We start from the raw sequence: 25,312 nt of genomic DNA, 5'->3' as shown, positions 1-25,312 counted from the left end.
CCCACCGTGTGCACCCCGTAGCCCCCCTCAAACCCCTCCCCCACCTCCCCGCACACCCCCATCCTGACAAAAATGCAACTTGACCCCCGGCAATTTCGGAGGCAAACTGCATGCAACACGATGACGGGGAGAGTCCCATCGGCGTGTGTTTCCAATAAAGCTTGCGCATACGTGTGTTTATTTGAGTCTATCTGAGTGCGCGCATGCTGGAGCGCATGGGTTCAATAAGCATGTGTGTCGCCGTGTGGGTTGCGTTTGGCGGAGGGGAGGGGAGGGGGTCCGAGGCGCCAAGGACATGGTTTGACAGGTGTGTGCGGAGGGCCAGAAAGGTTTGCGAATTCGGAATTGGCAAAAGCACAATATGGCTATTCAGGCACAGAATGAGACAACCGAGATATCACAGGACCCCTGTTGAGGAGGAACGGGGTCGGGGAGAGGCGTTGGCGGGGAGGGGGAGAGATTTGAATCATGTGTGGGCCTATATCAACCTTTCACTGTGTCAAAGAAATTCCGGATTTTGTGTTGGATTGTTTTTACACACCAAAGTCTTCGGTCTCAATGAAAGCCATCGTTTTATCAGAATTAAGTTATGACTTTAGCCGAATGAACTTGGAGCAATTTTTAAAATGTTACTTGCAACGTTATGAGAACAGATATTATTTTTAGAAGGTCAAAGTTGTCTGCGACGGGCTCCTTCGGGGTGTACCTCGCCTACTGCCGGAAGACAGCTGGGATGGGCTCGAGCACGCCCGCCACCCTCGTGAGGTTAAGCGGATTAGAAAATGCATGGATGGATGGAGTCATTTGTGCTTTTTCCAAGACTGAAGTCGTAGCTTGACAAGAGTGAAGTCATACGTTTTCAAGAATGTAGCTGTGGCTTTTTCAGGAATGAAAGTGCGGCTTCACAAGTCCTAAGTCGTAATGTTTACACGATGGAAGTTGTGGCTTTACAAGAATGAAGTTGTGGTGTTGCAAATTCAAAACAAAACAAAAAACGGCAACATGACAATCATACCTTTTACCGAAATAAAGTTATGATTTCAAGAATAAGTCACACTTTGACAAGAACTTGGTTGTGGTTCCACACCAATGAAGTCATGTTTTATTTTGAAATAAAATGAACTCGTAGTTATTCAAGAATGAAGTCATACTTTTAAAAGAATACATTTTACAGAAATGAAGTCATGGCTGTAAATGAGATCCCAAAGCTGTTAAAGAATTTCCTGCAATGTTTTCGCCGTATACAAGACCAAATATCCGCTTTATTTTGCCACATTTTTCATGTCGTATTACAACTGTATCCTTGTAAAGCTCGGACTTTCTTTTCTTGTCAAAATTGCGACTTTGTTTCCCATTAGATGACGACTTTGCTGTCGTCCCGTTATGACTCAATTGCGGGAGTATTTCATTGTGTGCTTAAGTGATAACAAGTCTATCGCTGCCTGGCTCTCTCCATTCTGGCATTTCACTGGCTTCGTCTTAAAAGTCTTTCCTTCCAGACTTTATTTGCTCTTAATCAGTTTTGTGCGTGTTTGTGATTGCATGTGTGTGCGTGTGTTTGTGTGTTCAATTGCACGTGTGGAAAGCACTTACATGACTCACCAGCCCAAGGAGACTAATCCTCGTCTCGGAGCACTCATGTGGAGTGCGTCCTCCCCCGTCTCGACGGCCTTGACCTCCGACCCGCCGCAAAACGAACGCGGCAAAACGTCGATTGTACACGCGTCTGACGTGCGCCCGCTATGCCACCCCCCCTCACGTCACGTCAAGGACCTGGGGTGTTCAAGTCCCACTTGTGTCACCCTTACAATTTTCCCCTCTATTGACTTTTATGTTCTTCTACAAGGTTGATCACAGCGCTCGGGATATGCACTCGTTCCAAATCAAGACAAATGTGACTCGCAGACTAATATTTTGCTGCTGCGATAAGCGGCTTCTGCGCTGTTTTTTTTTTGTCACCCTGGTTTGAGTGAGAAAGCCGGTCGGTGTGTCGCAATTTACCGACAAGAACGGCACACTCTGGCGAAAAATGAAGACGTTGCTTTCCGGAGAAAAAAGGGTTTTGAGTTACAAGAGAAAATAAAGTATCCCTGACATGAGGAGCCCGTCTCAATTTTATGAGATGAATAACGTTCAAGGAAAAAAGTCCAAATTTAACAAAGAATAAAGGTGTAGCCTTCGTCTCAAAATTCATGTTTGGGTGCCAAAATGTACAAGGATACATATTACAAGAAAAAAAGTTGGAAATTTAAATGAATTAAGTCTTTATTTATTATTATTATTTTTTAAATGAGATAATTGACTGTCTTGGTCTGATCAGATTGATTCTATCGTTTTTGGCTTTTGTTCCATCCTTGTTGATGCATGATCTTGTTTGACTGACATTTAGGGTTTCGTCATGTTATTTGGTCAAGTGCAAAAAACGAACTCCAAATTGCATAGAAGAGAGCAGCCTGATTAGTCCTCACCCGTTCACTCCGTGATAGTGAAATCAAGATGCAGGAAAAAAAAATAGCCTGGCTAACAGTGGAAGATAAATGAAAATATTGTCTCTTGATGTTTTATGTAAAATGTCATATGGAATGGCACACCAATTTTTTTTTTTCATCAACAGTTTTTAGGACATTCCACTTGACAACTGCATCCGGCACTTGACAGTGGCTAACCACCCCAAAAAAAAAAAATGAAAAAATGATGAGAAGTGTTCATTTTCAAACTTCCTTGGCTCTTAAGAAGTTATTAGAACACAATTCATCATTTCCATATCATTCAGCTGGATGGAATATCATTGAATTTGGATATATTTTAATACCGCTGTTTGCTCGATTTCTTGACATTTTTTTACAGTATTTGTTGACTAGGGCGGCCTGGTGGTCGACTGGTTAGTGCATCGGCCTCACACTGCAGAGGTGCAGGGTTCGATTCCGGCTTGGGCCTTCTTGTGTGGAGTTTGCATGTTCTCCCCGTGCCTGCGTGGGTTATCTCCGGGTGCTCCCGTTTCCTCCCACATTCCAAAAACATGCATGGCAGGTTAAAGGAACACTTGAAATTGTCCCGAGGAGTGAGTGTGAGCCTCTGTGTGCCCTGCGATTGGCTGGCAACCAGTTCAGGGTGTCCCCCGCCAACTGCCCAAAGATAGCTGGCATAGGCTCCGGCACCCCCCCACAACCCTTGTTTGTTTGTTTGTTTATTGAACATAAAACATATATACAGTAATAATTTGACAGAAAATAAGGTAGATTAAAAAAAAAAGTAAAAAGAAAGAAATCAATCTTCATTCAACACAGTTATTATGTTCAAGGGAGTAGGAAGAAGTAAAAAACGTATCTAGTCCTACCCCGTTATGTGTTTATATCTAATAAATCATTTTTATATCAATCAGAAAAGAAAGAAAGTAAGAAGAAAGAAGTCTCCATTAAGGCTCATACTTTACCCTTAACCGTGATATTTTTACAACTTTTGGTTTGTATCGGGATTATATACTTCCACACCCTGACACTCTTGTGTCAATTTTCTCTTGTATTCATAATGGATATTTATATACCTTTCTCTATTTATCAACTTAGTTCTGATTTATCATTATATTTAATGTTTTGAGTTTATCATTTTAACTCTGATTGATGTAGGTTGTTTGTACTATTTTTTTGAATTTGTTTTTGAACTCAGCAAGCGATTTACTCATTTTCAGGTCCGTTTCGAGATTATTCCACAGATTAACACCTTTGATAGATACACTTCTTTGCTTGATGTTTGTTCTTGTTTTGAGTTTTTTGAATAAGTTGGTACCTCTTAAATCATAGCTGCTTTCTCGAATTTCGAAAAACTTCTGAATGTTTTGGCAGAGCAGGTTATTGTGTGCTTTGTACATTAATTGGGCGATTTTAAAGTCAACCAGGTCATAAAATTTCATCGTATTTAATTTGATAAATAGTGGATTTGTGGGTTCCGTATATTTTGATCTATTAATAATTCGAATTGATTTTTTTTGTAGGTTGAGAATAGGGAGTGTGTTTGTTTTGCAGGCATTTCCCCATATTTCCACACAGTAGGTCATATATGGTAATAATAATGAAGTGTATAATGTGTACAATCCTTGTGAGGATAAGCGGATCAAAAAATGGATGGATGGACGGGCGCTATTAGTTAAAAGTCACACTTTGCCGTGAATTGAGCTGTAGCTTTACAAAAAACAAAGTTATACATGTGGGAGAAAGTAGTATTAAAAAAAAGCAACTTTACAGTTGAAACTATACTGGGAATGTTGCAAGAAAAAAGGAAGTGAGAATGTGCTTCGAGGTGTTTCTTTGAACTCCGCCGCAAACGCCGGCCACGGCGGTGTCAGACACACGCCGCAATTAGTTGAAAGTAGAGCGCCAGTCAGAGCCGCCGCCACGATCGGAAGGTACTTTCCTGCAAGCTCTCGTCGTTACCGCGCTCTGCGTTGGCTTTGAATCACACCAACCTGTCAATTACCGTGTGGCCTCAACAGGGTTGTTTCATTCGGCCCATTAGTGCCTTTTATCGGGAGCGGGCGGCGGACGCTCGCCGCGCCGGCGTGCGGGTCACTAGCGCTTAGTCGGGAGCGCCGACTGGATACCCCCCCCCCCCCCCCCCACCCCAACCACCTTGTCTTTGCGTTCGGCTTCCGCCACCGCCACCCCACTCTCAGCACATTTTCCACTCGGCTGATAAAATAAGCCACACTTTGATGAGCTTTCGGCGAGCCCGCAGTGCTTATGGCTCAGTAAATGCTTTTATAGAGAGACGCACCGCAGGCTCTCCACTGGAATCGGCCACATGGCGCGTTCTCATATGTTCTCATACGTTTTCACATTTCTTGAGTTTCCTGACGGGAGGTTTGTGATGGGACCCTCCTCCTCAAAAAAGGAGTATTTGCCATTTTCGCCTCAAGGCGAGATGACTCTTTGTCTGAACAGTCTCGCTTTTTTTCCCCCCATCTCGATAGTTTGTCCTTGATGCGGAAAAGGCTTTTTAGACTATTGAGTGGGTGAATGGTCCTTTTGTAAATTTTCTGCTACACTGCGGAGAATAAATACACACCCACGCTGTTATTTTTTTTCTTTCTTGAAAAAAAAACACATACTTTGCTTCTTGTGCGTGATGCCCTTTTGTTTATTCGGGTCACTGAAGACAGACTTGTTGGAAGGATTCTTCACACTCGAGTTCAAATTATTATCTGTGTTTATGTTGGATCTTGATTTAATATGAGAAATGCATTTATTAAAAGCTGCTCTTTCACCCTTTCATGCACCCTGTAACCTGATAACATGAGAAGCTGTCCGTGAAAGGCTTAAAAAAAAAAAGAACAGCCTTTCAACCCAGCTTTTTTTTTTACAAATGTAAATCCAATAAAACAAACAGGATTCAAAAAGCCCTTTGTCGGGAACTTTTTTGCCCACTTGCGGATTATTTTTTTTCTTTTCCAAAATGCCACCAAGAAGTTCGGCTTTACAGATGCCTTATCTGTCCTTCATTTATTTTAATACATACATGTAGATAAGCAAATATGACTCACAAAACCATTTGCGGAGAAACGCACCCGACGTTTGCACTTTTGAACGATAATCAAAACGTTGCGGAAAACTTCAGCTCTCAGCTCTTAATTTCAACATACATTAATGAAACCAAACACCCAAAAAGCCTTTGGTGAGAAATTACGTGCCTGCTTGAAGAGGTTGGCCTTTTTCTTTTTTTACATCAAAATGTCAGCTTTACAGAGGCCACATGAGCTCTTGTTCAGACATCCAGCGAGTAATACAAACCAAACATGACTATGGCGGGACAGCTCTGACACTGATGCAAACAAAGTGAAGGAAAACAACACGGCCTCTGAAAGGTGAGTGTGGATGGCCGCCATTAAAATGCTAATATGCCGTACGGGATATTTACTGCGTGGCGCTAATGCACTTTAAAACAGGCTCTTTGTCGCTCAGGCCCATCGCTGAACCCCTGTTGAGCTTCAATAAATCTGCTATTAAAAAGCCCATGTGACCTGGATTTACACCGCGGCGTATGGCGGCTCTGTCATTGCTTTGGGAACGGTGACAGATCTATGAAGGCGCCACTTCATAATTGCTGAGAAAGAGGAGAACCGCCTCCCCCCCAAAAAGTAGAGGAAACCTCCTTGGTCGTGACTTTATTTGGAATAGCAACAGCCCTTGCCAAGATGTAACATGAAGGCTTTGGGATTTGTTTAACCTCTGACCCACCACATCAGGCTTTCCCAAAACATTTTACAAACTCCAAACTGCAATGAATAACTAAAACAAACAGTTATTTATTCGAAAATTTATTTCCAATATATACATATGAACTGGCAACAGGCGCCTTATAATACAATGTCAGCGTAATTAATGTAATCTTTTTACAATATGTAAACATGACATCTTGAATTAAATATATTCACGTGATTGTTGCGCAGGTCTTGGTCTCAATTATGGCTACCGTCGAATTTGAGGCTTGTTTACAGTATTACCATGGTGACAAGTAGAGTATATGCTAACTCAGTGGTTCTTAACCTGGGTTCGATCGAACCGTAAGGGTTCGGTGAATCGGTCTCAGGTTCGACAGAGCCTCTACCATGGAGGTTAAGACACACCCGACTCAACATGTCAATTAGTTATGACACGCCCGCTTGGCCATCACTGGCTGCAGATGATCACATTATGTTGCTTGTCCAATCAGTGCTGTGAGAAATTTAGTTCGTTCAGTAGTCACTGTGTGACTGTCGTGATAGTGCATGATACAATGAAAAAATAAACTATAGTTAGGCCACGTAATTTCATTATTTTTTTTCTGTTTTTAGTAAATGTGCTTTTTTAAATGTATTGAATTTGTAAAAAATCATATTTTTATTTTTCACTAAAGAAGGGTTCGGTGAATGTGCATATGAACTGGTTGGGTTCGGTACCTCTAATGAGGTTAAGAACCACTGTGCTGACTCATGACGTCCGATTTGTTCCGATTATTTAAAAAAAAAAAACATGGTCAAATTACTCAGTCAGGATGAAAACGAACAAAAATAGTTGTGAGATAACTGCGATCTGTTTGACAATGCGGCAATTGTACCAAAGGCATCAAATCATGGTCATTTTTGCCTCTTAAACTACCTTTGAAATGTAGCCTGACGGCTCTTGCTAGGCTATGTGGGGCACTCGCTTCGTGGCTAGCTGCTAGCTGGTAGCGCTGGCAAGAGGCGCCTTGTAATATAATGCCAGCGTAATAAATTTCTTCAATTACTATATGCTATATAACTTTGAAGTATTGAATTCAATTTGTTTCACTTTATATTTATTTTTAGATACATTTTGAAGAGCAATACTGTGAACAGCCGACTATGTGGCAAGCATGTCGTGTGATCAACATGGACCTCGTTCTCTGGTGAAAATGCCCAGTGATGTTCATTTTACCTTGTCTTTGGTCCTTCGCGGCCAGTGATATTAATTTTGATTTACAGTACCTTACAAAGATTAGGTTATCCTTGCGCAGGTCTTGGTCTCAATTATGGCTACCATCGAATTTGGGGCTTGTTTATTACCATGGTGACAAGTAGAGTGTACGCCAACTCGTGACGTCCAATTTTTTCCGATTATTTAAAAAAATATGTTCTGATTGCTCAGTCAGGATGAAAACGAGCAAAAAGTAGTTGTGAGATCAATACGATGTGTTTGACAATGTGCCAATTGCACATAAGGCGTTTTTTTAGTGTCGTGCTGTGCACTCGTCACCTCGCCAATTCCCTTATCACCGATTGGGGAAAAGTGTGAGGATGGTGAGTGAGAATGTCTCTGCGCAAGTGAAGCATCTGACCGTGATGTACATTTTGTCAATGTGTATGCAATCCACATGAGTACCGGCAGGTCTGAGCTGCCGCCGCTGTCATGCATGAGCTGGAAGTGGGCACACTTTGGGCGGCTCATTCAAAGTGAGCTTTCTAATATTTTCCACCAAATATTTTGACAATTATTGTTTTCTTTTAAAAAGTGTGAATTTGAGAAAATGAAAGTCTTTAAAACCCTTCTTGAGCATTAGTATCGAATAAGTGAAAAATATCTAAATTCTCACTGTAATTGATAAAACATTGATTCAGATCCAATATAGCTTACATTTTTAAACACTTTTGTTCTCTTATTTTGGTGATGAAAATGGTCATTCATGTCACTCCTCACTTGATCATATTTAAAATGAAAAAAAAATACATCATAACAAATAATAAAGCCTTAAGCGATTAAACATTGTGAAAAATATGCGCACAGACATTTATCTAATTGCATAATAATAACTCACCCACGGAAACATTCTTGACGGATTAAAAAAAATGGAAATTCAGAAATTGTTCTGGAGTGAGTTTCTTTTGGTTCTTGGTTATTAAGGCAAATGTCTTATTTTCTCTGTTGTATTCATAATAGCCCTTTCAACAAACAAAATTATGCTTTATCTGAATATGGGATTATTCAATCCCCAAATACTAAAATATTTCTTACCTGCAGCCCTGCATTCAACTCCCCTGTTGTGTTGTGTTATTTATATTGTTTAATAAAACATTTTCTTCAGCTAGCTCCTGGGGATTAACAGGAATAAAGTTGCTCTTCAAAATTCGGATATTGCAAGTCCAGTGAGGTCATTGAGGAGCAAAACTGCTCCTCTAAGAAAAAGTTAGCTTGAGCCTTGAGATGAAATAAATATAGAGTAAATATAATTGAAATAATATGAGTTCAACATGCAATAAAATATAAATAATGTATAATTTTTCGTGTGTTTTTTAGTACGGATGATGGCTTTATGATGCGGAAGGTGGCGATGGATAAGTGACGTGCCGAGCTCGTGCCAAGGTAAGAATAGCATTCACTTCATTAGGTACGCCTGCACAAGCTTTGCCCTATTTCACATTCCCTTCCCAACGGCCGTGCATATTTTAGCCGCATACATTGTTTACATTGCTCCCCCCAGCCCTCCATTGTGGTTTTATGCCTGTTTTTTTATGACACCGTATTCAACAAGAACAAGGCATAAAAACTGGCACCGGGGGCGAAAGTGCCATATCAGCTCTTTTGATAAGTCGGCAGGGGCTCGTATTGTGTTTTCACGACAGCGCGGGGGGCTACGGCTCTGGAGGGGGCAACCCACGCTCGGCTACAGACGCATTCCAGGGTAATCCCATATTAGTACACGTGAATTCATTTGCATCCAAAAAAAAAAAGCGTGAGGGCGGTAAATGTTGCTGACGCAGGAGTAATGACATTAGGCGCAAGGTGAAAATAAAACATTTGAATAAAAGCGAAAGCAGCAGGAGGCCGTAAATCTGTTCCACATTTTGCCGACACCTCGTCCCCCACATGTCACGCTGTGCGCCCGCCTCGCCCAAATCAGACGCCAGTGAAAAAGACCGCCGATTGGTTTCCTCTTTCGGCGGCTAGTTGATACCAGCATGAAGTAGGACTGCAGCTGTCGAATATTTTGATATTCAGATATCCTACTGAAAATTTGAATGAATCATCGAATATTCGGATAAAAACACAAACTCTGTATTTTAGCTTGGTTAATTGGATTGGATTGGATAAGCTTTATTGTAATTATGAAATCAGAATAAAAAAAACCCGCGCATTTCACTTAATACTGGTTTCAATTTTTCCATAATCTATATTTTTTAACTTTAAAAAACTGCATAAGGTGAGATGGCAATAGACAAATACAGACAGTAATGATTTTGCAACCTGAAACAGCACTTTTGAGTGTGCCTGTTTTGTTAAAAACTGATCAGTATCTACTGCAACGGTGTCAGGCTGTTAGCATCAAATTGTCATTTTGGCCTCTTTCTAGCCAATATGGGGCACTCACTTAGTGGCTAGCTGCTTGCCGTTAACACTGGCAGCAGGCGCCTTATAATACAATGTCAGCGTCATTAATTTAAACTTTTTGGAGCGTTTTTATTTAGCGACTGAACATGATTTCAGGATGACATGTTGATATTGGTGGCAACGGCTTGTCATAAGACAAACTGGCCACAACTACAGTCGGGAAGATGAGTGAAGTCAGCTGCCACACGACCAAAACGTCCAAATAAAACTGTACCAAGGCATTGATGTCCATATATTATTTAGTCAGGTAAAGTTTCTCTTGAAGCCGGCCTTTTTTTTCTGGTGTGTCTGGTGTGTGTGTGTGTGTGTGTGTGTGTGTGTGTGTGTGTGTGTGTGTGTGTGTGTGTGTGTGTGTGTGTGCGTGTGTGAGACCTCATGACGTGATGTTCCTGTCAATCTTCAGCACGCATGGACAAAGTATCACCCCGGTCAATATTTTCTAACGCTTACATGTTCCCAGCCATTACAAACAATTTGCTTGTCGCGATAAAACGACACACAAACTCCAAGTGTAATTTTATCTGGTCGCCGTTGTCACGGTAACACCACTTTGCCCATCGATGTGTCTTTATGAGCGTTGCTCTTCATTAAGCACTGTGTGCCTTCAGAGAAACATGGTCACTTAGAAGGCTTGTGATGCTCGACTTGGTATCCGTGCAACGGGGGCCACTGCTTCCTCGCCGGCTGCCGTTGCCCGGGTAACAGGCTCTGGATGCCGTTCAAACTGGTGAACGCATGCTGACACTTTGGGGGCCCGCAAAAAGGTCTCCCTTTCAATGCAAACGACCCGCTTTGCATGATTTGGAGACACCTGGGCCGAAATCCCGAGGTGAAAACAAATGGCGGCGCTTTAAGATAACACGAGGCAAATCTTAATGTCATCTCAGGGCATTATGCTCAAACGCTCCCCCACTGGAGGCTTCTGTGGGCAGTCATGCAAAGCAATGTCATTCAAAAATCAATAGGTTGGGACCTTCATCACACACAAGATATTTGGTTGAGATGAGAAGCTTCAAAGCAATATGGCACACTTGCAGTGGTTTTTAAATGTGGCTTCTTAAGGCTTCTTTTGTCCGCACATGACTAAGAAACCTCCCAAATGTCATGTTGCTAAGTCAAACTGGCTATGGGGCCTGATTTATTGTATTTTTGATTTTTTTTAAACCAAAATGGCAGCCAGACTTCCTGTGTCTTTTCTGGCGTGGCTTATTGAGACTTTTTTGTGGGTCTGCACATGACTGAGAAGCCTCCCAAATATTATGTTTCTAACTCAGACTGGCTTTTGTGTGTGTGTGAAATTGTAGATGTCACGTTCCGTATTTGACAGCAGGGGGCAGGCGTTCTTGCTTGCCGCCTGCACACCTGCCACCCATTTGTCGATGATTGCACCTGCTATATCGAGGCGCTCCGGCAGTCGACTCACTGCCGGAGTATTCCACGCCGTGCCATTGCTATTGCCTATTTCTTCTCGGTTAAACGTTGCCTTAAAGACTATTGACAATTGTTGCGCTCCTTGATATTCTCTCGTGTCTTATAGTGTTTTGCCTAAACTTTCTCCTTGCTGTTTTTTCGCAAGCGATTTTTGTTGTCTCGTTATAATTATTTCCTGGTTCTCTTTTTAACCAGCGTTTTCTGTTGTCCGTTTAGACGGGGATTTTTGTGTTGTAATAAATTTCATTTTCGTGGCAAAGTTCCTTTCTGTGTCTGCTATTTCGGTGATCCCCTTATCTCCAGTTTGTTACGCACGAAGCGATTACTCTGTCGCTTCAGGCACAACGTGACAGAGGGTGTTACTTGTACAAAACGGCAGACTTCCTATGTCTTTTTAGACATTTGAACTTGAGACTTTTTGGTGGGTCCACACATGACTGAGAAGCCTCCCAATTTTCACGTTGCTAAGTAAAATTGACTATGGGGGCTCATTGACTGTGCTGTTTTGTTTAGCAACATACAACATAGGTCCACAGAATTACAACCAGTCCCTGGCCACAAACCTAAACGAAATAATTCTCCACAGTCTTTCTTTTGGGTAAAAAAGCCTCTTTGTGTGGGCTAAGCTCATCCAGCTCAGGTATAAAGTCGAGAAAAATCCATCCGGTGGGGTGACGAAATCCAGATGAATAATGATTGCACACGCTTTGCTTTGCCCGTGACATATTCTTCATTTTCCTTCACCCCGTTTCACTTTTAAAGGTGAAAAATCCCAAATCCTTTCCCTCCCAAAATTGCCTGCCACTCCACTAAGACTGGGTAACATGGTGGGGGAGGGGGGGGGCTCGGGGGGGCGCAGTTTGCTCCCTGACAAGCGGCGGTAATCAGAAGCTGTCGGGTGTGAAGTGTCCTCTGCTGCGAGGTGGGCTTGACGGCCGTTATCACGGGGGGAGGGGGCTGGAGGGGGGGGGACGGCGTTAAGTCCTGCCTCGGCCGGCAAAATGATTGTTTGTCAGGTAAAAGAGAGTTGCTGGAGTGCGTTGGTGCGTTTTCATGACCCCCCTCATCATCATACATCAGCATCAACCTGCTTTTTTTTACATGCCCCCAATACCAAACATTGAATTTCCATATTAGTTCAAATCCCCCTGCTCTCGAAGCCGTAAAAACAACTACCTGCGGAGTTTGTGATTTGCATCTGTTCACCTCTGCCGTAAGCATCCCCGCGGTGCCGTCGCACCCGTCTGTACTTTTTTTTTCTTTTGATGATAGCCCTAAGTTGGGGTGAGAACGCCGGGGAGGCAGCAATCTGGTTCCAGCCTCCGCTGGCGTTTTGATGTTCAAGATGAGCATCAGTCACAAAAGTGGACAAGGTATTTCATTTCAAAGGTATTGAAGTATGCAAAAATTGCAAATGACTTTCGATTAGAAGTTGAATTTACGAGCGTTGCTTCAGGGACTTCTTTTCACAGAAGTCTTTCTTCAGGCTTCCGATCGGCTGAGCCGACCTCATAGTCGCATGTCCTCTTTCCAGCAAGTTTCCATATTTGTTTGATTTTCCTGCTCCCAAAGCTGAAAATAACTAACTGCAGAATTGATTGATTTGCATCTGTTTATCTCTGCAATATGAAAACCGAAGCTGCACTTTTTTCTTCCTTTTTTGGGGGTGAGGGTGTGAGAACGCAAAGGGAATCTGCAATCTCGTTGTAGCTTTCCCCGGAGTTTTATTTATGAGCCCAGCCTGGCAATAAAGAGCGCAATTTATGACTTACTTTTTAATTAGAAATAATGTCTTGTAGCGTTTAAGTGATGGATGGTTTAATCAATATATAGAGCGAGCCGACCCGATGATCAACGTCCCGCAGAGTAGCCTAACTTTTCACTTAGCCTTTCACGAGAAATATGCACTGTTGACTTTCTTTTTTTGGTCCGCTTCTCCGTCATCACCAGCGAGTGAATCAAGCTTGCCCTGTCACGGCGTATTTAAGCAAATATGCAACCTCAATGAAAGCCTTTTTGCGGCAGTGGCTTTTAGGACTTCTTGACGGCGCATCCGCTCCAATGCGATGTGACAAGCTGGAAGGGATTTGGTTCGCATTCGGCTCGGGCTGCCAGTCGCTTGTTACTTTCTGACTGCAAAAATAACAAAAATGCAGAAAGAAGACTTCCGCCTTTGAGGTAGGCCCCAATTGCAGAGGAGTAGAATGGCGATGAGCTCAAATTAGTGCGATGCATACCCTCAGTAAGGCGTATATCAGTGAGTAGACACATAGCAATAATAATAATAAGCATAGTATTAAGGAAGATGCGGTGTGAATGAGCCGCATCACATCAATCAGTCGCATTTGTGATTGTGCTGATATGGCGCATGGCTCTGCCTTGAGATACGAGTTCAATTTGTTCCATGACCTCACGCGTACTTCAAATCATCTTTCCCCATTGAAATGACCGGGAATGCCATTCATCCGTTGCAGCCCCCCCCCCCCAAAATACACCAGTGTCTCTGTTTTTGTTTTTGTTTTTTTTAATCAGCAAAAAGAACACTCTCCAATTTATCGCACTTCATAAAATAGGTGCCCTTTTTTGGCTTTCGAACCACTGTTATTATTTGATTAGTAAGAAACATTGGTAAAGAAGTGAGTGAGGGAAGGAGCTCATGTCAGGAGTCCTTTCGTCACTGTGGCCCCAAACTGGTGAAATGTAGCAGGCCATCCACCTAATTTTAGCCCCCCCACACACGCACAGGTGTGTATCACCTGTCTTTTAAGACAAAGCACAACAGATTGCGCAGTGCTGAGCGTTGTGTTCATCCGACCCAGACTAGTCCCTCATAAGAAATGTGACACAGATCCTTGGCTACGCTCTAGTCAATGCTTAACCGACCCCACTCTTGTCTCGACCCGCGGTGGGTTCGTTCATGCTGCCATCCGTCCTTCTGCTGAGCTTATCAGGCCTCTTTTGTTCAACATAAGCCCGCAGATAAGTGGTATATCGGGCCCGGGGTTACTCATGTCTGTCTTGTTCATTCATTAGAATCCCGCTAATTCCCCTCCCGGATAAGCGTGTTTTCCCAGAATGCAGGTGTTGCAACGTACAGCGGGCCCGCCTGATGTGTCCCGTGCAAACATTTAGTCACCAGCGCCGGCTTTTGTATTCCCGTCGAGTGCTGTTAACCGCCCCCCCCCCCTCAATATGTACACGCTCTGTGGAGAGTACACACGGCTAATCTCATTGACGGTGTAAAAACATTCTCCTGAAAGGTATGCGGCGTGAGCCTCGTGATGACAGGCGGCAATTCTTGCTCTTTTTGTGTTGGCATCTGCTTTATTTCGGGCTGTGTGTTCAAGTACGCCAAGGAATCATCTTCTGCCTGGTTTAAATGACATCACATTGTATTAGGTTGTTGCGACTTGTTCTGAAGATAACGTGTGGAATCACTCATTTTCCGAGTCAAATATGTTGATGAAAGTGCATTGGTGCAACATATAACATGAGCGGTAAAAATAATTGTTTCTAGAATGGTGGTAGTAGAACCACGACGGGTACGTGGGGTCCTCCGGTGGGACGTGAAATAATCACTGAATGTACTGTACATGAGTTAGTACAGTTCACTTGGATTTAACCTCCAATCCACATTTGCATTTAATGCTTAAGAAATATTTTCTTTATTTTTTTTTTCTTTTTTGGAAGTCACATTCGTAAATGAATGGCTTCTTGTTTTTGAAATGTAAATGATATCATAACTTCTCCTCAGCTGCCGGTTAACCTGGCCGATCATCGACCCACTTTTCTCCAGATTGTCACTAAGTTTCTCCATTTTCTGTTACCTCTTCTATTATTTTCTTCTCTTTTCCTTGTTACCGCTATTTTTTATCTTTCTTCTTCATGCTACTGCTGTTTTTATTTTTATTCTTCGTGGCAGGGGTTCACTTTGGCCTGGGAAGGCAAGGTCAGCATCCGCTTCAATGATATCTGGCGCCATCTAGCGTCGTGAATGGGTATAACGTCTAGACCCCGAATATAAGATGACCCCCACTTTTTCAGTCTTATTCAATACAAAAAACACAGTCTTATATTCGGGCCAATACGACACTAATATGGTATATATTTTGCATCCCCAAATCACAAAGCAATAAGTAAAATGAGATGCTATTTTTAGAAAACAAACGGAATCATGCTTCTTTATGAAATCGTATCAATCAAACATAAAGGAAATGAAAAAAACGTTCTCCCATTCAGGGAATAGTACCTGATTGATCTTTTCCAAATACGCAGCGAGGACTCACAGTTAAAACCGCCTTATCGGCCTCCACGGTGTCAATTACACCCGATCGCTTTTCCTCTTTTGTCAAGCGGTGTACTCGAGACAAGCGGAGAACAAAACTCGACCCTCGCAGTTTTGTTTTGTTTTGTTCTTTGGGGGGGGGGGGGGGGCGTGTAAAAGCAGCCCTTTGACAATAATTGGGTGTGAATGAAACACTTGTGCTGACCTCCAGTGAACTTCACCCAAACAGTGGAGCAGCGTTTTATGCGAATGGACAAGTGCTTGGTGTGCAGGAGATTGATTGAGAGGTTTTTGGTGGGGCCCTAATTGTGCCGCGCACCATCTGCCCGGCTTCCGGAACCTGCCGGGCATGTGACAGCTTCCAGCAGAGTCGCTGATGAACAGATGTTCGTACCGACGCCATCATTCACTTTGGAGTGTACTAGCTCGTTTCTTGAAGGACCTGAATCAGGAAATCTCTTGAACTGAAACCATAATTGGGGGGGGGGGGGGGGGGGGGGGGGGTACGGAATGGGGAAAAGCTTACATTTGAGACGTGAAGTAGATAGTTGCCTAGTGTTAGCAAAACACATAGTTGCATGATGCGTTGCATTGATTAAACACACACCAAGATGAGACTTTAGTCAGTTGTAAAGTAGCAAAAATTGCCAATCGCAGGGCACACAGAGACAAACAACCATCCACGCCCACACTCACACCTAGGGACAATTTAGAACGTCCAATCAGCCTGCCATGCATGTTTTTGGAATGTAGGAGGAAACCGGAGCACCCGGAGAAAACCCACGCAGAACCGGGGAGAACATGCAAACTCCACACAGGGAGGCCGAAGCTGGAATCGAACCCGGTACCTCTGCACTGTGAAGCCGACGTGCTAACCACTGGACTGCCGGGCCGCTCTCTCTCTCTCTCTCTCTCTCTCTCTCTCTCTCTCTCTCTCTCTCTCTCTCTCTCTCTCTCTCTCTCTCTCTCTCTCTCTCTCTCTCTCTCTCTCTCTCTCTCTCTCTCTCTCTCTCTCTCTCTCTCTCTCTCTCTTATATATATATATATATATATATAGTATATATACTGATATTTGTGTGTGTGTGTGTATATATAGAAAAAAATGTTTCCTCAAATTCTATCTATTTGGTTATTTATTTATTTATTTATTATTTTTGGATAGATAACACTTTCTCGACAGCACGGAGGATATCATTAATATTTTCAACTTTAGCTGACACAAACTCAAGGCCGAGACTGCATTTCCTTCATTGATATGTACACGTGCGACGACAACGTGCTAAAAACGTGTTTTGTCACAGAGATGACCTCATCCCATAATGCCCCACGGTTGAAGATGAAAATCCTTCCCCTTTATTCCTTTCATGTTCCATCGTGTACAGTTGTTTGTTGTGTGCCTGTTGGTTCGTAAAATGCTCCGTTTGAATGCCTTGATTTTATTATTTGCTCACCGTTGAATTTTCTTGCGTGTGCAAACCGTATGATGGCTGACTCTGGTGGACTGTTACTTTCTTCCGCATCAACGTGGCAAAAGTCTGCTCTTGCATTTTGTTCGGATAGGCATTCTGCAGGCACAAAGTAGTTTCATGAATTTGTGAGCTTTTTCGCGTTTGTTGGTAGCATAGCATTTGTCAGACGCATAGCATTAATACAATATATCACATTAGCTAGGATGCTAGCAGTGGACAGAAAGCAAGGATTGAAGGTGCATCGAATTGGTCGGCCCGGAGCATCGTGGGCCTTGAGTTTAATGTAATTTGCTGAAGCACAGGAAAACAATTTGTGTTGTTTCTATTAGCGGCGTCATTGACGGAAGCATTTGCATACATCAATCACCCCCCACACACTCACTCACTCAGATTCAGTTAGGCCATAGAGATGATTGGCAGATGAATTTACTAAAAAAAATCCTCAGTCAATACATTAATTTGCTGGCAGACGGACAGCCGACATGGGAAATGTGTTTAAATGGCAACATTTCTCTGGTGTGATCAGGAACACCCAAAGGAAATTCCAAATGCAAATGGCCGTCAGGATTTTCAATGTGTGCTTTTGAATGTGCTGATGTCCCCGCGCCGTAGAAAAACAATGTTTTGTTTCATTCTTCATCTCTGTTCTATTCTATCCCCCCCCCCCCCCCCCATTCCAGAATAAAAAGAATGCTAGAAGCCACCTGATTGGACGACAACTGTCCAGCTGGGCATTTGCAACTCAGGTAATCACTGGCATTTGCATACCAAATCTGTTGTGTCCAGCACGTCACGAGGTCCTGACACTGGAAAGTCAACTCATAAAAAATAACATGTCATGAAATGTTTCTAAAACTGAAATATAGAATTATTATAGAACGTTGTTACCATTTCGATTTTGTTTTAGATACATTTAAATAAAAGTATGATTGGCACGATGATAACCCCCCCACCCCCTCCACTCCCCACCCGCCCACCCGCCCACACACACTCACACACTCACACACACACACACACACACACACACACGCACACACACACACACGCACACACGCACAAATGACAAATAATTAAAGTAAAATGATGTTGGTTATAGTTCTAAAAATAAAATACAATTGGTGCAGCTTCAACAGTACAAAATAATCTAACTTATTCTTTTAATTCTTCTGTTTTGTTTTGTTTTGTTTTACATTAAACTGAATAATAAAAGACGGAAACTATTTCTAAAAAATAATTACCTAGAATTATAATTACATATATGCTCTTCATAAAGAAAGTGAAATAAAGTTCAATGCAATTCGATTGGTTAGTAGTAGGTTATTACCTACATTATTTCTCAAACTAAAACTTACCAAAAATACATATGTTGCCTAAACAACCAAATTACATTTTATATCATTGATAAAGCGGTGCAGAAATCAAATAAACTGGATAATATTTGTGAAAGAATAAAATGCTGGTACTTCTTGAATAGTGCATCATTTTTATAATAATCAGCTTTTTTGTCAGTCATTCCTGAATGCCGCTCGGCCTGCGCGCTTGATATTTTGCATCTGCTGTTGCAGTCGTCATTATTATTCAGTAGATGCACTGTTTGGCACAAGGACAAAAAAAAAAGTTTACATAATTTATTCAAAGCCGTCGCATCTGTCTGAAAAATTGCAGGCGGCCTTTTAACTAAATAGACATACTTCGGCCCGCGCATAAAACAAGAGAAAACTTTATTGTGTACGACTGCTCGACGACTGGTAGAATTCATTAAAGTTCAGATGAACTGGACTGGATTTGACGTGGCGAATCGTTCAGTCTCGTCGCTATCGCTCGTCTCAGAAAGTCGACGCTTGTGCCGCGGTATTCAAATGGCTTCTGTGTGTGGAGAGTGTCATCCAGTGCAATGATAAAACAAATGTTTTTTCACTGAAAAAGCAATAGAGGAGTGCACATATTAATTTGAGTCTGCTGCTCTATTGAGGTTCAGCTGTACAGCCGCTGCGATTACCATAATGGGACCTTATGACCATGCACTGTCAATCAAAATGCGGCATTATCAATTTTTGTGGAAGGAAAAAAACTAAAATATCCATCCTTCCACAAGCTAAGATCAGTAAATAAGTTTTGAAATCTTCGCCTAAACTCGAATCAGCTCGACTGCAATGTTTTGCCTCCGGCAGAGTGAAATAGGCTTTCAAAGTCCAAAAGCAGACATTTCCCGAAGGGAGAGGCGCATAAAACTGCTCCCCGACCATTCAGGTGTGTCCACAGAAATGTGTCGCCGTTAATCTGTTTTTTTTTCATAATCGCCGCCGGTGATTCCAGCCACCTCGGCGGATTTCCCAATGGAACAATGTCCAACATATCCGGTTGCGGTATGACACAATGCCAAACAATCCTCCGGTTTCCCGCTTTGAAAAGTGCAAAACTGGCTTCCGTGGCGACCAAGCCCTTGAAATTTGAGTGACAACTCCTCCTTGCTTCTTTCTAGTACAGGTCAGGCCAAAAGAGAAGTACTGTACCTACCTTGCTGCCTCTCATTCTGTTTATTTCCATTGTGCGATCAAACTGTCACGCTGCACAATAGTAAAGTAATCATGAACAACTTGACGAGAGTAGTAATCACATAAATTACAGGACACGTCCAATGTGCAAGAATGCTGTGGAATCTTTTTTTTTCCTGAATGCCGGTTAGGGTCAGGGACATTGACAGAAGGGTCGATATAGCATCTGCAGTCATTTGGACTCTGCATTGGACTCCGTCATGGTGACGAGGGAGCTGAGCCAAAAGGCGAAACTCTTGTGTTGTCGGTCGATTTACGTCCCCGCCCCTCACCTATAATCACAAGCTTTTGGGTCGTGACTGAATGAACAACATCTCGGATACAAGTGGTCGAAATGAGTTTTGTCCTGGCTCTCCCTTCGTGATAGTGTGAGAATCGATGTCCTCTGGGAGGGACTCAGAGTACAGCTGCTGCTCCTCCGCATCGAGAGGAGCTGGATCAGGTGGCGCTGGCATCTGGTTAGGATGCCTCTGGAGGCCTCCCTGGCGAAGTTTTGCAGGAGTGTCCCACTGGGGGGAGACTCGGGGATGACACAGGACACACAAGAGAGGCTATGAATATTTCTCAATTGGTATTTGTGTCCGTTCTTATATCCTTGTTACCTTCTGAAATGTCATCAGTCGCTGCACAAGTACTGTTCCAAAAGTACACATAAACCAAGAATGCACAGAATGCCCCGATGTTGTTCTTGGCTTCTCGCTTAAACCAAACATGCGCCGGGAGCTGGATGAAATGGCCATGGGGGGTCTGGGCTTCTCTGCTTAGATTGTTGCCCCGGTGACCAGACCCTGGGTCAAAACATGCATGGATTGATTTTTTTACTGTGATCCTCTGAATTTTGAAGGTAAAAACTGCTTCAAAGTTGCAGACTTTCCGTGTCGCTTCTTGAGATTTCTACTCAAGATAGATATCGAGATATAGAGATGGTGCCGTTGTTAAATCCAGCTTCTTTCATCTAAGGCAGCTGGCTAAAGTAAAACCTCTCCTTTCTCATGAGCACTTTGAAACAGTAATTCATGCCTTTGTCACATCCCGGCTGGATTACTCTAATGCACTTTTCTTTGGAGTCAGCCAATCCTCCATTAAGCGTCTCCAGTTGGTCCACAATGCTGCTGCTCGCCTCTTGACTGGTACTCGTAAGAGGGAGCACATAATTGCAGCTCTGGCATCCATTCACTGGCTCCCGATGCATTTTAGAGTTCTTTTTAAGATCCCATTATTTGTTTTCAAATCTTTAAATGGCCTTGCTACACCTTACCTCACTGAGCTCCTCCGACCCTCCACATCTGCCCACCTCAGGTCTGCGGACCAGACATTATTAGAGGTACCAAGAACTAAACGGAGGCTCAGAGGGGACCCAGCCTTTTCCGTTATTGGTCCCTCTCTTTGGATTGACCTCCAATTGAGCGTTCAGCAACGCCACTCGCTGCCCATCTTTAAAACCCGTCTCAAAACTCATTTGTATTTTTTGGCTTTGGACTCAGCATGACTCAGACTTGATTTTTATTTTTACTGTTTTTATGCTTTCTACTGTCTTCGTTATTATTGTTTAGTGTTGTATATACAGTATATATATATATATATATATATACAGTATATATATATATATTTGCTCCATTCACAGCACTTTGTATACAGCGGTGGTTGTTTTAAAGTGCTCAAGAAATACAGTTGAGTTGAGATTGACATCTCGCTCAGCAAAACTGCATTCAGGCACAGTTTTTTTTCTATTTTGAGGACGACAAAGAAATGAAACAATTTGGAAAGGGGATGACACACTTATTCACGGGTGCCAAAGTCTCAGCACAGAGACCCTGTCTCATCAAGCTACTGGCACTAAATTCCCGGGACCAGTTGGTTTGGACACGGGCGGGGGGAGTTGGTGGGGGCGGTGGCGGGGCGGGGTTTCTCTGATGGACATCCAACACACTCAGCTGACTCCTCAGGCTGGTGAGTAGAATAACATCATCTGCGCAAAGGCATCACCGATGGCACTCATATTGCCAGGCAAATATGTCCACTGGGAGTGGAAGGAACTGTAGAGACAAATTCAGAATCGATACTTTGGCGACTTGTCGGCGGACAATTTGAAAAAAACCCCCAAAAGCCTCTCTCCACGAGAATAATGATAGCCACGTCTCATTAAGGGATGAATTAAAGCCCATCCCGCTAAAGGTCTGTTACCATCTCCAAAGTTGAGCGGCGCCATCAAGTGTGATGGATCCTCCCGCAACGAGATTGGAAAATGAGTGATGGGTCACAGCCGTCGGGGGAGCGGGGACCCAAGCGGCATCAATTGGGGAACTTGTTTTGAGTCAATTTATCGCTGGGATGACTGCACGTCAGAGCTGAAGAACAAAAGACTACCGGGAAGCTCGTAGGACTAGGACATTTTTAACATTTATTTATTGAACCTTTATTATTCCAGCAAAGCCAAATTAAGAAAGGAGTCTCACGACGACCTGGCGGCACACAGCGGAATTAAACAAAGCAAAAATCAAAACAAATGCAAATACTGAAAACAAACTGTAGAGCGTGGCACACAGTAGTTACATAATTCATTAATAATACATAATCCATACTGTGCTCCCTTTACAGGAGCTTAGTCTGGGGCTAGTTTTTTTCCCCCCTCCTCCGCTTTCGTCTCTTTCCTTTCCTTTGCACAAACGGGGTTCTGTAAAAAGTGACCTGGTGGATTCCTGTTCCATGTTCTCTTGTCTCTTGGATGGGTCGTGTCTGTTCCATTTTGTTGCACCTTTGTGGTACAGTGGCGGTGGTATGCACGGTGAGTAGTGAGTGAAGATATGCTGGGGGGTTGGCAACAACTGTCGAATAGATAAACATGAACCAATGAATTTGTCCGCGTGAGTAACATTGACCGAAGGGCCTGCTTGGGCCCGCATGACAACATTTTCCATAATTACGTTTCATTCATTAATTACACAGCTTCTCAGTTTAGCTTCAGCCCGACGACATTCACATGCAATTCCTGTAGAAATTGCTTTTGTTGATTGATCGATTTGGCGACACTCTCACTGTAATGAACGCCTGCGCCTTTCTGAGAGGTTTAAGGCCATTAGCGCCTCCCTCGCTTCGAGTGGGCCCAACAGTTGTTTGTGGAACAAGTGGACGAGTAGGACGGCACCGGAGTACAATTAGGGAGTTGGACCGAGTACTGCGTTGGTGATGGCGCCACTCGGCGTGGAATAGAATGTGCTGTGGTGCGCCGTATATATCCCCCTCATGGGCAAGATTACATTTCTTCTTCTTTACGGTCGAATCCCTCAGCCCTCGTTTGTATCAATCCAAATCCTTTACTCCAATCCATGTTGTGCATTTTTAATGGCAGCGACTGTAACAGAAGGGCCTAATTCGGCTCTCTCTTTGAGCCTGGGGCCAGTGCGGCTTTCGATTACTGCGCAGGAGAAGTGCTTTTACCAAGGCTTCTCTGTGGAGTGTTGTTTTATTTTATTTTTATTTTTTTTAACAAATAGTCAAGTCATTGCAGTGGATATTCATTCACATAAGTCGTTACATTTTACCACAAAAAAAAATTCATTAATCAACATCTAACATTTCAGCCATGAAATAAATGATTGAGATATGATTTTATTTCTTTCATTTCAGTCATTCTTTTCAATTGATTTAAATCTGGACCCAACTCTAAAATAAATCAATTTGATGAACTTAATGAATGTTCAAAACACATCAAATATTTAACCGGACAAATTACTACATTACTTCATATTTCGTTGACTTTGAACCATTCTTCCTCCTCCATGAAACAATTGATTTAAGTTTAAAAAAAATCAAATAAATACATACAGTGGTTAGGCCGTTTTCTCCAATGAAAAGAATGGCATACAATAAGCGAATAAACTAACTTTATGAACTAAATACATCAAAATGCTGATGTCCCTCAATTTTAAAATATGATTGGATGAATTAACATATCCCTCACGTAAAAGGTATGCCCTCGACTTCTTTTCTTGGATTCTGGCACAAGAAACACTCCCAAAAATAAATTATAGTAAAAAAAAAAAAAGTACATAAAACATAGAAATGAATTCTTGACACATCTTCCTTGCATGTATAACTAAATAAATAAATATCAATTTTCTCTAATTAAACTGCTGCTATGAGTAAATAAATGTGCTGTGCAAAAAAAAAACCTGAAAAAAATCCTGCTCTGTCCTGCTTACAGTAAATAGAAGTCACTGGTTGACAGCGGTATTAAAAAAAAAAAAAAAAAAAGACTTGCTCGGGATTCAAGGAGCAAAGCCATCTATCATCGGCTATTTGAGGTCTGGCTAGGATCAGGCACCTCGAGACCGGCGGCGATGATTCTTTTTGTTCTTGAAGCCCTGAGAGCATTTGCCTCGACAAGAGAGGCGTCTGTTGCTCTCTTTGTACCCCGTGAGGATGTTTGCCCAGACCAATCAAACTCCATTCACTTCTCGTCTGAGGACTGCCTGATGACGGCGAGCACTCGACGCTCGCATGCTTGGCGGATGCCTCCTCCCTGTGGCTTGGGGAACCCACCCACCCCTCCATTAAAGACGATTATCTGTTGCATGTTCTGAAGGAGGGCCTTTGGGAAAAGTGTTAGCAATCAGGAAGGCCTCAGTTGATTTATTTTTGCGTCATCTCTTTTTAGTTCACCCAGAGCCACGAGATTGCAGAAGGTTCATCTGAAAAGTTAAACAAATTGTGGTGTGGGAACCTCTTTCATGATTCATTCACCGACAGCAGAGTTCCACATGTTGCCAGCCGTTTTAGAGCATTCTGGCTGGTCTTTCAAGACCCACAGAGTATAATAAGATAAGATAAGAAAACCTTTATTTGTCTCACAATGGAGAAATTCACAATTCACAGCAGCAAAATTATGAAAGGGAGAAGTAGAAGAACAAAAGTATATGAATAAATATAAATTATAGTATCCACAACCAACTCCGGGGCCCGGTAGTCCAGTGGTTAGCACGTCGACTTCACAGTGCAGAGGTACCGGGTTCAATTCTGTGTGGAGTTTGCATGTTCTCCCCGGGCCTGCGTGGGTTTTCTCCGGGTACTCCGGTTTCCTCCCACGTTCCAAAAACATGCATGGCAGGCTGATTGAACGCGCTAAAAATTGTCCCTAGGTGTGAGTGTGAGTGTGCATGGTTGTTCGTCTCTGTGTGCCCTGCGATTGGCTGGCAACCGGTTCAAGGTGTCCCCTGCTTACTGCCCGAAGATGGCTGGGATGGGCTCCGGCACCCCCGCGACCCTAGTGAGGATTAAGCGGTTTGAAAAATGGATGGATGGACAACCAAGTCCTTAGTTTTCCAGGGGTTGATCTGGAGGTGGTTCTGCAGGCACAAGTCCATGAAGTCCTCCGTCAGTCCCCTGTACTCCCGATCATCTACATCCGTCATGCGGCCGACGATCGCGGAGTCACCTGAGAACTTCTGAAGGTGGCAGGTTGGAGTGACGTAGCTGAAGTCCGAGGTGTAGAGCGTAAACAGGAATGAACCCAGGACAGTCCCCTGCGGTGCCCCGGTGCTGCAGAGAAGCCTGTCCGACTCACAGCCCTGTGCCCTCATGTACTGGTTTGTGAGATAATCTGTAATCCATGACATGAGGTGGTGGTCCACTCCGGCGTACTGCAGCTTGTCCCCCAGCAGGTTGGGCTGGATGGTGTTGAAGGCACTGGAGAAA

At 43.1% G+C, this 25,312-nt stretch overlaps 1 protein-coding gene across 1 annotated transcript in view; it reads left to right on the top strand.

The window, feature by feature from the left end:
• The window catches only part of LOC147209132 (adhesion G protein-coupled receptor L3), a 132,067-nt gene that overhangs the window by 12,835 nt on the left and 93,920 nt on the right, over positions 1-25,312 (top strand). Inside the window, exons 2-3 of the mRNA XM_086104769.1 lie at positions 8,787-8,852; positions 17,744-17,809. The gene's annotated coding sequence lies outside the window, so the exon portion shown is untranslated. The remainder of the gene's footprint in view (positions 1-8,786; positions 8,853-17,743; positions 17,810-25,312) is intronic.

The sequence above is a fragment of the Hippocampus guttulatus genome, chromosome 2, assembly GCF_054856545.1.
Source record: "Hippocampus guttulatus isolate MCC_2025c chromosome 2, RoL_Hgut_1.0, whole genome shotgun sequence".
Taxonomy (NCBI): Eukaryota; Metazoa; Chordata; class Actinopteri; order Syngnathiformes; family Syngnathidae; genus Hippocampus; species Hippocampus guttulatus.
Note: the sequence above shows the minus strand (reverse complement) of the source record. Positions and strands in the feature narration are given on the sequence as shown.